A 9,624-nucleotide genomic window follows, 5' to 3' on the forward strand; every position below is an offset into this window, starting at 1 on the left:
ACACAGCAAGCCCCACTTTAATGCTTGACCACTGATTTTCCATGTGCAATGAATTAAATATTCAGATGTCACAAACGTGCATGCAAAAAAACCCATTTACACGTGATTTCATGTACTGTGGGGAAAGAGTTTGTGCCTACCCTCGGGGTGCATTAAGTTGCATGTGTAAAACCACAGGTCATTTTGAGGCTAGTTCAAAAACCAAAACCGGTCATGTAAGAGCACAGTATTTGTAAACTCTATTATTTCAAGTTGTCAATGAGGAGAAACAGTGGACTTGATTTTTTTTCTTCTATCACTTTATTTAGACTGTGTGTTTGTATGTACTTTAAACAAATAACTGTGTCTTGGTGTCAGCATAAGTCTTAAGAACTTTGCTGCTTGTTTAGGGCTGTAGTATAACCTCTCTGACTCTGTCCTAGATTAACAGTTGCTTAGAGCAGTGTGGATCATGCCTAGAATAGGAAACCGATAGTACTTTAACACTGCGTGTGGTTAAGAACGTTAATTTTTTCAGCCTGCAGGCAGGAGTAGAATTGAGAGGGGGTTTTTCTCAAATGCCATTGCCAATTAAAAACTGGTACAGAACTGCATAGAGTGACCGTGTTTCTCTTTTCCCATAAATGATGTGGCAAAGTAGTAATGCTGATTTGAAAAAATGGAAGGGAAACGTAAAGAATGAAGGTGTGGCAACAAAAATCTTTTCTGGGACAACAATCAAATATATATTTGGGGTTTTTATTTTTTTAAGTTAAGAATGAAATGTAAAACAATGTAAAAACAAAAAACAAAGTTCATCCTAATATAATGTGCGTCTTGTATTGCTAAAAAAAACCAAGTCTAACATACAGTGTAGAATGATTTTCCCATCATGTACTGCATGCAGCAGAAGCCTCTTGTTTCTTGATAAAATGAGCTGAAAGACAGTCAGCAGATATTTAAACAATGAATCTCTAGATGTTGACTTGCTGTTCCATATGAAGCTGTGTGTTTTCTGCAGTTAAGCATGCATTTTGCTGTTCCGTTGTAAAATACCATCGCACTTCTTGCCTGCAAAATGGATTATTGTGTATATATTTAAAAGAAAAGTGGAACCAATAACAAGATTAAATTTGGAAAAGAGAAAAGGGGGTGGTGAAAACGGGACCAGTAGGGGGAATAGATAATTCTCTAAATTGTACATAGTGTGTAAATTAGTATTACTATAAGTCTGCAGTCACTTTGAGGTTGCCTGTCTCCTGCTAGGAACTTAAATCAACTTTGAGTTGTATTGAAACTGTTAGAATTAGGTCTTGAATGCAGACTGTTAAAGACTTCAAAAAACATTATGCTTACAAGAAGCTTCTGTTCTGGGGAGGCTCGAGACCCCTTTTGTAACTATGGGGAAGAAAGGAGTGCTTTCATTTTAATATGCATTCTGTTTGTAAGTAGTAACAGACCCTATTGATGTAAAACTATAACTGTGATCATGTGGAGAAATCAAATAAATCATTTAAAACTCTTTGTTTCTCATTTTGTGTTATCCAAGAACTTCAACTCCTCAGACTTGAGATGAAGGAAATTCCTTCCCATGGTACCTTGGCCCTGCTGAGCCAATGGGATTTCTGCTACTCACTGCAAAGGGGCCAAGATTTCAGTCTTCATCTTAAATTAAAGATAAGATGGTGGAAATGGTGCTCAGTGCTGTGGAGATTGTGTTCTCTTCTCAGTAGGTTGTGATTTGTTTGGTGGTGCTGTAAATAGATTTGGTTCCGAGGTACGATAGAGAGCAATAAATTCAACACCTAGATCTGCAGACATGGATTTGGTGTACTCTCTGTCAAAACATTCTGATGTTGAAAGACACTAACCAGATTTTGAATCTTCTTAAACACGAGCTGTCCTGTTCAGCTCATCCCGTTTGGCTGTCGCGTCGCCTTGGCAGCTCATGTTCAGTTGACCGACTGCCCTTGACTTACAAGTGTTCTAAGTTTGTCCTTCCCAGGGATCGGCCCTGCATTTCCGAGGTGTAACCTACCCTCTTTGGATCGAGCTTTGAGAGTACTCATTGCTTCTGTGCGCCCGCTGGCAGGGACCCATCAGCATACTTCAGTAAGTGATGTAACTGGGTAACTATTATCCCATTCCTACCTGTACCTGGATTTATTTGTTGTGTGTCTTAACTGACACCACAGAAGGATCGCTACGCAGGCATGTTTGCCACGCGTGGCCTTCACAATATTTGGTGTTACACTCCTGTGATTACTGATTACTATCGATAATAAGCTCTGGCATGCTCGATTGCGTTCTTGTTTTTCTGCATTTCCTAGATGTCAAGGAGGCTATAGTGTGTCTGTAAAGCCTGTTACAATGAATACTTGGCTATCAGTTTAAACTAAATCTTGTGTTTGCTTGTTTTTTCTATGAATTTTAGGAGATTCTTGAATTATTGCGTGGGAATAGTCGACTATGACCTGTTTCTGAGTGGCTGTAATTTCAGGATGTACATCTTCATCAGTGATTTTTTTTATAGGTAAGTACACATTTATCACTAGATACTTCCAGTATTTCATGCAATAGCAAGTTACTTCAAGGTCTTCTAGATAGCATCTTTTTAAGAGGGAGTTACTTTTCAAGTATTTGCTGTGTTCTTTTGGTTGAAATACAGCAATGTAATATTGTAGTAATGTAATATTGAAATGACAGGAGAATGAACTAAAGAACTTCATACCTTTTACTTCTAAGATATGTTTTATCTGTCTCGTCAGGCTTTTGTTGACTTAAAAATCTTACAAATTCAGTTTAACTTTTTTTTCCCCCTGGTTGGCCTCAATGGTTGATTTTCATTCAGGAGTTTCATACCAACAGGTGTAGTAGCATTTTACCATATATTTATTTGGAGTATACATAATAGTTGTGTGATGTTTTATTCATCAGCTACAGCCTGTGCACAGGGAAGATTTGGGAGCCCCAATTATTTTTGACGTCTTACACGGTATCACAGGCCCTGGTCACACAGAGTCCCGAACACTGTTCTTTATCCCTTGGGATCTCAGATTGAGCTTGAAACATGAAGCCAACTTCTAGTTGGTTTTTTTCCGGCAGTCATTCAAACAACCGCCACAGGATCTCAGAATTATGATGCTGTTGGGATTGTGTAATAAATCATATTTCAACTTGCCTAGGTACTGACAAACGTATTTGTGTAAGATGAGCAGTGTACTTACAGTCACATGCCATAATAAATCTTTACTGGTATTATAGCTGCATTATATACACCTTTTTCAAAAGGAAGCATACTGGATTTTTAGCCTACTCACTAGCCTCTTAGTGATTTTTGCTGCTATGTTTTGGTGATATAAAATTCCTAGAAGAGAACATAATACGGCTAACTTGATAGAAATGACGGAAAAATGCTTCATTTTAGGTGTATATTTTAGTAGATTTTATTTTTGTTTCCTATTATTTTGAGAATTAAAGCCAAATCCTGTATTACTTGGCAAAACTAAATCATCTGCAGGATGAGGCTGATCATGAATGTTAGGAAATGCTTAAATTAAGATCTTTGCTCGAAGTACTTCCTAAGCTAAATAAGACTTAAGTGAAAGTTCTGTGGGTGATGCTGACCTGAAACGGTAATTTTTTTCAACTGGTTAGATTTATTATTTTTACTGTATGTATAAATGCGTATTTTTAGGGATAAAATGTTATGAAAAAAATCCCCTTTATTTAGCATTTTTGCAATAACTGAGATGTGAAATTAGCATCATGGTTCACAAGAAACAGCCAGCTCAAACAAATCACAGAAGCATACAATTTATCAGCTCCGTTGTAAAATGACATACACAACTACAGTTTTCATTTGTGTCTTCATATTTAGACATAGCAATTTAAACAGGTATATGTAATGAACAAAGAAAAAATAACCTGCCTTTAATAAGATTAATAGGGTAAATTCATTCCTACACAAATGAAATGTTATGCATGCGTAGTGAAAAATGCTTTCTCTCTACAACTTCTCATTTCTGCTACAAAACGATGCATTAACAAGTGTTTGTCAAAGAAATGGGCTTTAGTTCTTTGTCTAGGGAAATGGAAAAAGCAAAGACTATGCAGGTGTTCTGGGTTAGGAGGCTGTTATTCAGCAATGGTATCATGGCAAACCAAAGCTGCAAATTAATTAATGTAATCATTACCAGTATGATTATTTTTTTAATGAGGAAACAATCTGACTTTCAGACCTGGAGTTTCATCCCATTGGATCCAACTGGAATGAGTATGTGCAGCCTTTCCTTTGTGCATGGCCAGCATTTTCCTCTTCCATAAGCTCACCGTATGCTCTTGACTGATGATTATTTTCATTTTACTAATGGCTAATATTCCTTTATATCCATCTCCAGCAACAGAGAAGAACATTTTTATTTAATGATTCATCCTATATATTGTCTTTTCCATCTTCCTGGCAATCCCGTGTCTCTGCTTCTGCCTCAGCTTACCCCAAGCTCCAAAATCGCTGTAATTAAAAAAAACCCAACAAAAAACAACAAACAAAACCAAACAAAAACCCCAACCCCACACAACAGCCATAGTGTGAGATACTTCTGTTGTGCTTCAAAACCGGAGTTTTGAAGAGCAGTCACAAGAAGTAGCGTTTTCTGGCCCAATGAGAAATGTGTACTGAGTATTCTAAGTTGGACTTTACGCATCCTGAGTTTTTATAGCCCTCAATTTTCACAGCATTTCAGCAATTTTTGAAAATGTCTTTGATTATGCGCTAACTCTTCTACTATAGCAATTTGTAAATTTTTCAAAATAGTTTGCATGTATATTTTATACCTAAAGGTGGAAGAAACTTTGTTTCTACTCTATAATGTTTTTCTGCTACCGCAGCATTCAGGTTTCTGGACTATTGGAATATTTCATGACCCTGCTAACATACTTGAAAACTGCCAGTGTAGCTCCATGTGAAAAGGTGTCTGTATATTAGCAATGAATCCCAGGGGAGGCAGCCTGAACAATTCCTCTGACTCTGTGGATTAGAAATAACTTGAAGAAAAATGGGGTGAAAAAGCACTTCCATTTTGGGTCATTTGTTTCCCTTTCCATATATGAGAGGGGAGAAGCAGATGCCTCATCTGGGATGAAGCAAATTATTGGACTAAAAAAATATTAATAAAATGTTCCTGACATCGTGGAGCGCCTTCCTTGCTCTCCAACATTATAGAGTATAATAAAATTTATTTTGGCAAAGAGGTTCTGACCCATCTCCTGTGTGTATTCATGATTACTGCCCAGATGTGCTTTATTCAGTTACTGCAAGGTCTTTTTATAGCCACCCTTGTTCTCTCACTTATCACTGTCATTTTTGTGTGATATAAAACCTACACTGTCCAGGCTGGCTTGCTGCTCTTTATCCACAAATGTGCTCGTTCAGAATCCCGCAGTAACAGCTTCTTTCCTAGACTGAGAGTTTAGGTTATCTCCTTCACAGAGCAAGACTTATACTTGATTTCAGTACAATGTTTGGCTTGTTTTCTCTTTCTTGAAAAATTAAAGCTTATTTGGCTGTAAAGAAAAAAGTATAATACTTTATTATTTGAAATAAAATACTTCAGAAAAATAAAATACTTAAAACCAAGATAATTTAGTGCTTCCTTTTAATCTAATCTGACAGGGCTAACTGACGATTTGTCTCTAAGTGCCACCTTACATCGTGAAGAATCCCTTTCACTAACAGTGTGCATCTGTTTCTTTTTCAGGTACTTCTTAGGATAGCCACAGTACAATAATTCTGGATGCACGCTAGCTTGGACGAGTCTGTTTATGCAGTGACTGTGTTTCCAACACGTTATGTTACTTCCACAGCATGTAACCAGGAGCAGAAGTGGAAATACCAGTTCCTGCTCTCACCTTTCCCAAGATTTAATTTGTAAGCCAACTTTTTTTTAAATATTCAGAGACAGGGGAGATGATGCAATGAGCACATCATCACATGCCCACGGGGAAGACGATTATGAATTTCAAGTGCAAAACTTTCCTACTGTCTGTCTGATTGAAAATGAGAAAACAACAATTACTAAAGGGAGGAGGGGCTACTGAAGGAATTGTATGTATTTTCCTGGAAGTGCTGCAAAGATTGGTGAATATTTTTATAAAGTAATTTAGACCTACAGTGTCACTTTTTCAGTAAGTAAGGTATCCGTGTCTCAAGAAGCTAAATATTATCAGATGTTTAGATTGTTGAATACCACTTTTTAAGCAGCTACTGAAAAACATGATAGAGAAAAAAAGGAAAGGAAAACTGTAGGGTAATTTCATGATACTCATTTACTGATCTGTATCTCTTTCGTATGAATTCCTTCTCAAGAAAGCAGTTCCGTGTGGAATAGACTGAAATGGGTATCACTGTGGCAGTCACGGTTGATCGCAAAATGTGAGTTACGAAGAGCTCTCTGAGGGCTGAGGGATTAGCTGGTCCGGGAAGGTAGTGAAGAGTGGTCTACCAAGTCCAAAGGAGCTGAAATGATATGAACATGTGGATGAATAGCTGAGTGGCAGAAACAGCAGAGATGACTTGTAAATAAAAGTGGGGAAAGAAAAACGTTGGGCATGTTGCTGAAGCAGAAGGCAAGAAAAGATAATTTTTTAGCAGCATATTGTGCAGTTCTGTGCAATGCAGTTTGGAGATGTTTATAGGTCAGAATGGTGGAATTAAGTGTTACGGAGAGTTGGCAGAGAACTGCAGCTGCCAGGAGAGTGCTTTCAACTGTAGTTACGTACAACATTAGGAGGAGTTACATGTATGGAACAAAATAAATGGTGTGATACCATTTGTGTCAGTGCAGAAACAAAGAGGATTCTCTATGTGCAAGTGATAGTCTGATTGTAGTTTCATGCTGTGGAAATGCTATCGTCCGTCTACTCTGAATTGTTCTGCAATTGGAAAAATATGGAAAAAAACCTTAAGTATTTCTTTAGCCTGTGCCATTCTCAGGCTTAGTGAATGAATGCACACAGTGGAGTGGGATGGCTGCTGTTCCAGTTCTTTTGAACTTCCTGATGAGGCATCTTTTTCCTGCTATTTCCCAACTGCCTAGCCTTGTTTTCACTGTTCGGATCATTTTCTTCAAGCAGTCTTTTCCTCTGCTCTTTGTTTATCCCTTCTTTAAGGATAAACCCCTTTTGTACTGACCAGAACCAGTCTGACCTGTCGCAGTAGAGGGTGGCCTCAGCTTTTGGCACTTGTGTCCTGAGCGTATGTAGCCTAGGGAGGATGTCACTGGACCCACACCTCTCCTCCTGCCCCCCGAGGGTGCATTAGCTACCACCAGCTCTGCCCAAAACTGGGATGTGGCACTGGCGGGGCAGGACCCTCGCCTCAACACTCCACCGTGTCACTACAGTGCTGGGTGGGATCTCAGTGACATCACGTGGGAAGGCCTTCTGCTCAGTTAACCCCATTTGTCATGAGGCTGAGCAGCAGAGCAGGCTTTTTACTATCCATACCATCAACCAGCTATAGATATAAGCACCCTATAGAGGCAGTAATATGTTATCACTCCACCCCAAAGATGGCAAAGTGCTGAAGCCATCTTAGTGTTCCCCACTCCTGATAGGACTAGACATCACCTCTTGCTTTTCCACCTTTCAAAACTGAAAGAAGTTGGACAACTTTAACCAGAACTGAATATGTGGAGATTAGAAGCTCAGGATCAGTTTTGGTAGTATTCTGTATGCTCCTGTATTTCTGTAACCACAAAGCTGAAAGTACTGTGGTCCTATGGAGGAGCAGGGTCCTGCAGGTAGCCTTTCCTACCTATTGCCTTTATCAAAGGGCTAGCAAAGGCCGCTGTCTTTTCTCTCAGAAATAGGGTGTCCGTCTTTCATACAAAGACAAGTAGTTGGTACAGATCATCAAAAACTCACCCTTCAAGAGAGTGTCAAAAAAGAGCACTCAGCAGTTGCGTCTTATCCCCAACAAGTAGTTACAATTCATGGGATCAAGGAGTTTGTGAGAAGAAAAAGCTTTCTGGTCGAGATGGGTTTGTTTCCTCAGAGTTCTGCACGTTTGGACTCGACACTGGCTGACTCACCAACCAGTGAGTGAAATACTCCTCACCTCCTCCCGGACGTACAGGTTACATACCTGTGTGATACCTTTGGCTTCAGTCAGCCTGGTCAGTGTGCACAGGGCTCTGACAGATACCTCCTCTGCTTGCAGATGCTGAGGATTTGAGGATCCCCACACTGTGAATACATACAGACATACACAAAAGCAGTGAGCAAAGGTGCGTGAGCTGAAGATCAGATACGTTTTCTCACCTTTCCCCTCCCTTCAACCTCAGAGTCCTTTCCTATTCCCAAGTTGCAATACGGTGCCTGAGAGGCACCTGAAACAGCAATTTATTTGGACTACAAGATTAAAGGATTTTACATTTTACAAGTTGTAAGTAAGCAAATAAGTAAGCAAAGTACATCAGTTAATTAGGCCTGTGTTTACCTTTAGTACTTGTTCTTTTGTTAAATGCCATCTTGTTAAATCCCTAGCATTCTGAAAGGCTCTTCACAGACAAAACCAAAATGAGTGTAGCTGAAGAACGACAGGCAGCAGGACATGGTGATCCTCAAAATGAGAGTAAAGACGGCCTTTAAAGGACTTGAAAGAAATATTTCAGACAAATTAATTCTACCCTTGTGTAAATGATGTTTAGTATTCATGAAGCGCTTACGTGTCGGTGAGCACTCTCACGCACCCGCAGATGAGAACAGCAGGTACCAGGTGGTGATGCAATGAACTGGACTAGTGACCTCTGGTACCAAAATGGAGCAGTGTCCCTGCCCAGTGCCCTAACCAGATCTTGGCGTTTAGGTAACCAACTCAGTAACCCGGCATGGGTTTGGCACTTGTTTTTTTTAATAAAACAAAAACTGCTGGCAAAGGTGTGCCAGATGAAAGCGAAGGAGAAAAATAAATCTGAGCATCCTCAGTGCAGCATTTACCCCTGCCACCGTGGTGTTTTGTCCGGCACTTAGTCATCTATGGAGATGGCTACACAAGCAAAGGGCCGCTCAGGTGAGCGCTGTTGGCTTCTGACATCATTTCTCCTCCCAACCCCAGAGACCGAGTAGGAGTAGTTATGTTTTGATGGAGACTTTGTGGTGGTTACCAGCCACTCAGTGCACAGTTCAGCACATCAGCCAGGTCTAAACCGGGGCTGGAGTGACCCCCTTGTCTCCGGCGGCTGCTCCTGTTCCCTCTGCTGGCCTGCACTGATGCTTGTGGGTTGGTTCACTAAGATGGTTCAAAGGCATCCTGTTGCTCAAAAAAATATTTTTATTTGGTTTTGTCAGGCTATGAAGTTACCCGAGTCATTTTTCATAGCTACTGCTATGGGATCAGTAGGCCTGGAGTTTGTGGAGGCTGGAGAGGGACTGCGGCCCCTCGGGCACTGCGGTACCCGGCCAGGTCGGACTAAGGACCTCGCAGCAGGGCTGCCGCGCCTCTGCGCCCTGCCTGGGCTGGTGCTCCCGGCTGCGTCGGGGGCTGCGGGATGTGAGGTGCAAGGACAAAGCCGCGGGTGGCTTCATTCCACTGCGGCCCTTTCTGGTCACCCTCCCCCGAGGCCGAGGGAGGGACCGGCGGCC

General features: G+C 40.6%; 1 long non-coding RNA gene across 1 annotated transcript; it reads left to right on the plus strand.

The window, feature by feature from the left end:
• Positions 1-1,809: 1,809 nt before the first annotated feature.
• On the plus strand, positions 1,810-6,806 carry LOC142603244 (uncharacterized). The gene is made up of 2 exons (XR_012837135.1): positions 1,810-2,091; positions 2,414-6,806. It is a non-coding gene; the product is annotated as an uncharacterized LOC142603244 (long non-coding RNA).
• Positions 6,807-9,624: the final 2,818 nt, after the last annotated feature.

This window comes from Balearica regulorum, chromosome 10 (genome assembly GCF_011004875.1).
Source record: "Balearica regulorum gibbericeps isolate bBalReg1 chromosome 10, bBalReg1.pri, whole genome shotgun sequence".
Classification (NCBI taxonomy): Eukaryota; Metazoa; Chordata; class Aves; order Gruiformes; family Gruidae; genus Balearica; species Balearica regulorum.